The 6,000-nt window shown below is 43.7% G+C and overlaps 1 non-coding gene across 1 annotated transcript; it reads left to right on the top strand.

Annotated features, from left to right (window-relative positions):
• The first annotated feature begins 841 nt into the window (after positions 1-841).
• LOC114671645 (small nucleolar RNA U13) lies at positions 842-946 on the top strand. Its single transcript, XR_003721676.1, has one exon. It is a non-coding gene; the product is annotated as a small nucleolar RNA U13 (small nucleolar RNA).
• Positions 947-6,000: the final 5,054 nt, after the last annotated feature.

Raw genomic sequence — 6,000 nt, 5'->3', positions numbered from 1 at the left:
GTCTGGACCATGGAGGGAGGGCCTTTCAGCGGGAGTTAGAGCCTTGAAAGAGACTCTGCTGCTGTGGAAGACATCACAGGAAGCACAGAGAGGCAGGAGAAATACCCATTCACTCATGCCTGTCCCCAGCAGAATATACAAAACTCACGGAGCAAGGAAGCCTGCAAACTAAAGGTTGCCACAATGCAGAACGGGGCAGGGTGAGGAATCACGCTGGGCAGTTGACAGGCTCAGAGCTTCCAGGAAATATTTATGTAATTTATGCGATGTAGTTTTATGTAACCACTTACCCTATCAGTACTATCCTTTTTTTCAACACTCTAGGTCTTACTTCTTGGTCTGAAGGAAAACAGAGGGCCAGGCGCAGTGGCTCATGCCGGTAATCCCAGCACTTTGGGAGGTTGAGGCAGAAGGATGGCCTGAGCCCAGGAGCTTGAGACCAGCCTGAACAACATAGCAAGACCCTCTATTTACAAAACATTTTTTTGAAGTGAACAAACAGGCCTTGCTGTGTTTCCCCGTTCCTTACCATTAGATCACACCGTTTTTGCCCTATCACATTTCTCCACAGTGGTCCACTCTTCACTAAACCTACTATAAACAATGCTCACATTTAACTGCTTCTTTAGGTCTTCATTTCCTTATGAAGCTTCCCATGTCATGTAAAATTTAAATAAGTTTGTTAATCCATCTTTTGTGCTAAGAATCAGAAAGAGTAGCACTCTACTCCCCTACACAATTCTATGGGACAGATATTGGCATGTCCATTTTAACAGATGAAACTCAGAGAGTGAATGATCTACCCAAAGCTCAGAAATGGTAATTGGCCAAGTAAAACTCAGTCCTTTTGTAGTTCGGGAGCATGATGATTTGGTGTTTATGCCTAAGTGTGCTATGTGCCTCCCTCTGAACCTTGTTACAGCATTGGCACATTAGCCATCTAACCTGAACAACAACAACAACAACAAAACTCAGTCCTAGTTCTTCTGATCATAAGTTTAGTGCCCCCTTGTCACCTCAACACAATCACCTTCCCCAAGAGAAAGAAGCTTCTGTATTCCCTTCCATATTGGGAAGGCACTGTTAAAGTTGAGTGAACTTTATCTTGTATTATCCCAGCCATCTGCTCTATGATTATGATTTTAGTATAAACCTTAAGGCTTTACCAACGAAAATCACAATTAACTTTTTCTGCTCACCTTTTTTTTTTTTTCTTTTTTCCGAGATGGAGCCTTGCTCTGTCGCCCAGGCTTGAGTGCAGTGGTGTGATCTCAGCTCACTGCAACCTCTGCCTCCCGGGTTCAAGTGATTCTCCCGCCTCAGCCTCCTGAGTAGCTGGGATTACAGGCACGCACCACCACTTCTGGCTAATGTTTGTATTCTTAATAGACACGGGGTTTCACCATGTTGGCCAGGCTGGTCTTGAACTCTTGACCTCGTGATCTGCCCGCCACAGCCTCCCAAAGTGCTGGGATTATAGGCATGAACCACCACCCCCGGCCCTTTTCTGCTCATCTTTACCAAAATATTGAAATGTGTTTCCAAGGCCAGGTGTGGTGGCTCCCATCTGTAATCCCAGCACTTTGGGAGGCCAAGGCAGGCAGATTGCTTGAGCTCGTAAGTTCAAGACCAGCCTGGGCAATATGGTGAAATCCCATCTCTACAGAAAAATGCAAAAATTAGCCAGGCGTGGTGATGCACGCCTGTGGTCCCAGCGACTCAAAAGGCTGAGGCATGAGAATCACTTGAACCCAGGAGGTGCAGTGAGCAAGATCATGCCACTGCACTCCAGCGACAAGAATGAGACTCTGTCTCAAATTAAAAAAAAAAAGAAAAGAAAAGAAGCCAGATGCAAAAGAGTACATAGTGTATGATTTCATTTTTATAAAATATAAAAACATGCAAGAGAACTTTATTAAAATCACAAGGGCACAGGTGGGTTTCTGGGTTTCTGGTGATATTCTATTTCTTAATCTGTGTACTGGTTACAGGGGTGTGACCAGTTTTTGAAAATTCATTGAATTAGACACTTGCAATTTGTGCACTTTTCTGTATATATGTAATATTTTAATAAACAGGGTTTTTAAGAGTAGCATAAGTTGCTTGAAAAAAATTTCCAGGACAGATGCCTTGAATTTACATTTTCTCCTACGCGCTGCAGTCAGCTAGAGTGAAGTGTGAAAGGCTCACTCTTGACATTCGGGCCCTTCATTCCTCCTTTATTCATCCATTTAACCCATATTTATTGAAGAATGGTGTCAAGCACTCGGAGGCAGAGTCCCTGCCCTCATGCAGACTACAGCCTATGTAGAGAGGGAGGAGACAGATGTCAATCAAATAGTCATACAAACACACATATCAGAGATGGTGAGAGAAAGGGGGGATGCTGAGAGGCCTCTCTCAGACCTAAAGGGTGAGTAGGCTCTGGCAGAAGATGATATTAGAAAGGGAACCGTGGTCAGGTGGCTTTTACACGTTAGGCTTAACTAATCCAGTAGAGGGCGACCACAGACAGGCATTTCTGGCAATTCCTACCGCATCAGGAAGGCTGAAGGCTGAAGGTTTGCTTATCATCATCTCTCATTGAGTGTTGAAGGAGCACAAATTACTCACCAGAAACTAAGAATCCAAGTGTAAATTTACAAACGTCAATGTTGCTGTCTAGCATTGCCCAACAGTTTGATGCAGATTCCTACCAAATGCCTAGTGACCTTAATAAAAAAAAAAAAAAGAAAAAATGTTAATAAGGCACGATTAAAGGAATCAAAATTAAAGCCCTTTTCTTGATTTGCACACATCCTCAAAGAGCTGCCTCAAGCACAGATACATACACATGTGACTTTTTCTTATTTATTAGTACCCCCCTCCATGCCACGCAAATACACAAGAGGCTCATATCTGCTGTACCCCGCATCCCCTACAGAAAGCATTCTACTGTGGATCTGCTTCGTGGATTATTGGTTTTATTCAGGCAGCTGATGAACAAATATAATTTTATATGTTGCCTATAGACATAAGGCAAAACAATCAGTAATTTCCCACATCCCATTAAATGATCAGGGATGTAATCAGGATTAAAAACCAAGATTTTCCAGTGTACTTAAGGATAGATTTCTTTAACATCTAGTATATGTCAGCACTAGCAAGAATCTAAGGCATGTCATGTCCTTCCTTTAAAATTAATTCCCACTGCAGGCTGGGTGCAGTGGCTCATACCTGTAATCCCAGCACTTTGGGAGGCCAAGGTGGATAGATCACCTGAGGTCAGGAATTTGAGACCAGGCTGGCCATTATGATGAAACCTCGTCTATACTAAAAATACAAAAATTAGCCAGGCATGGTGGCACACACCTGTAATCCCAAATATGCAGGAGGCTGAGGCATGAGAATCACTTGAACCCAAGAGGCAGAGGTTGCAGTAAGCTGAGATTGTGCCACCGCACTCCAGCCTGGGTGACAGAGCAAGACTCTGCTTAAAAAAAAAATCCCAGTGTGATTAAAATTTTTCAGTTTTTTAAAAAATGAAAGCAATTCTCTGACAGGTAAAGGACTGTGTGGTCTAGCCATTACCCATCTCCCAGACTAATCTCCTTTCCTCCTCATTATGTTTCAGGCTTTCTTGTTTCCACGAAATCGTCATTTTCCATTTGCTGTTTCCCTCGCCTGAAACATTCTGCTCCCATCATCTAACCAGAGGCTTCTTGTCATTCAAGTTCCAAATTGTTACTTCCTAGGAAAAGACCTCTTTGACCACTCATTCCTGTCTGCCCTTCCCAACATGCAAAACAGAACCCTGATCTGTGGCTGGAAATGTTTTGGGTTTTTTTTGTTTGTTTGACAGAGACAGAGTCTCCCTCTGTTGCCCAGGCTAGAGTGCAGTGGCATGATCTCAGCTCACTGCAACCTCTGCCTTCCGAGTTCAAGCAGTTTTCCTGCCTCAACCGCCCAAGTAGCTGGGATTACAGGCATGCACCACCATACCCAGCTAATTTTTGTATTTTGGTAGAAATGGGGCTTCACCATGTTGGCCAGTTTGATCTCGAACTCCTGGCCTCAGGTGATCCATCCTTCCAAAGTGCTGGGATTACAGGTGTGAGCCCACATGCCCAACCTAGCTGGAAACTTTCCTGTATATTAGTCTATATTTCTCAGCCTCACTAGCAGCAGGATGTGGTCATGTTTCTGGCTAATGGGATATAAGTGGATATGTTCAGTGGGACTTCCTAGAAGCTTCCTTAAAGGGAAGCAGACAGGCCAGAGGAGATGCTTTATGCCTAGAATCCCAGCACTTTGGGAGGATCACTTGAGGCCATGAGTTTGAGACCAGCCTGGGCAACATAGTAAGACCCCATCTTTACAAATTATAAACTTTTTTTTTTTTTTTTTTTTTTTTTGAGACAGAGTCTTGCTCTGTCGCCCAGGCTGGAGTGCAGTGGAGCGATCTTGGCTCACTGCAAGCCCCGCCTCCTGGGTTCATGCCGTTCTCCTGCCTCAGCCTCCTGAGGAGCTGGGACTACAGGTGCCTGCCACCATGCCCGGCTAATTTTCTTTTGTATTTTTAGTAGAGACGGGGTTTCACCGTGTTAGCCAGGATGTCTCGATCTCCTAACCTCATGATCCGCCCACCTCAGTCTCCCAAAGTGCTAGGATTACAAGCGTGAGCCACCATGCCGAGCCTGTTTTTTAATTTTGTTTTCTTTTGTTTTGTTTTGTTTTGTTTTTTAAATTAGCCAAGTGTAGTGGTTCATGTGTAGTGCCAGCTACTCGGGAGGCCGAGGTTGGAGGATGGCTTGAGCCCAGGAGTTCAAGGATACAGTGAGTGAGCTATGATTGCCTCACTGCTCTCAAGCCTGGGCAACAGAGTGAGAATTCATCTCAAAAAAAAAAAAAAAAAAAAGGTGGAAAGTAAAAAAGGGAAGCAAACAGCTCTTCTTCCTATTTTCCCCTCTCCTGCTATCTGGAATGCAGGTGTGATCACTGGAGCTCCTGAAAACACCTTGGATGCTGAGATGGCAGTGAGGACGGGAGGAAAGAACGGGTTGGGGCCTGGCTAATGGCACTGTGGGATGAGGGTAGAGTGTGCAATACCAGCCTCTAGATAACTTTGATGTGAGAAAAACAAACAAGTTTCTATCTAATTTGAGACACTGTTATTTGCAGCTTGACTGTTACATGCCGCCAAACCTCAATACTAACTAAAAATATCGCAGCCATCCCCAGACACATCACCTTATTTCATCAGTGTCATTTCCCTATTGGAAATACCCGGATCACTGTGTTTGTCTGAGAGTAGGGATCTGGTCTGTCTTGTTCATTGCTGTGTCCCCAGCACCTGCTGCAGTGTGATGTTTCCATGCCTTCCCAGAATTTTTGGGGGAATTGATATTTTCCTGAATCCCAGGAAAAAATCAGTTTAAAATGCAGGGGAAAGTTTTCTAATTCTTCCTGCAAGAAATAAATTGTCATGATCTTCATGGAAATGTTACTGGTGAGGAATTCCATCAATATCAACAGCTAGTGGTGATGCAGCAGTAATGAAAAAATTTGGACAGTTTTCAGCAAGTGTGTTCCTTCTCCTTGCTGTAACAAAAGTGTTTTACTCAAAAACTGGAAGATACAGCATCAGAAACAACTGGCTGAGGTGGTGTACACAGTGTAGTCTGTCTATGAGACAGATAAAAGCAATTACTCTGATTCAGATTATGTGGCTGGAGCCAGTCAGTATAATCTACAAGGTCGTGTTTTTCTGGCAATTTTTAGAAAAAGAAAAGTGGTAAAACTGTTTACATTTTCTCCAATAAGAAATTCTCTTTTGCATAAAGAATGAGAAAAAAAAAACACACAGGCCAGGCACAACAGCTCACACCTGTAATCCCAGCACTTTGGGAAGCCAAGATGGAAGGATAACTTGAGCTCAGAAGTTTGAGTCCAGCCTGGGCAGCATAGTGAGCCCCTGTCTCTACGAAAAATAAAAAACAGCTGAATGTAGTGGCGCACACC

Source organism: Macaca mulatta, chromosome 12 (assembly GCF_049350105.2).
Source record: "Macaca mulatta isolate MMU2019108-1 chromosome 12, T2T-MMU8v2.0, whole genome shotgun sequence".
In the NCBI taxonomy this organism is placed as follows: domain Eukaryota; kingdom Metazoa; phylum Chordata; class Mammalia; order Primates; family Cercopithecidae; genus Macaca; species Macaca mulatta.
Note: the sequence above shows the minus strand (reverse complement) of the source record. Positions and strands in the feature narration are given on the sequence as shown.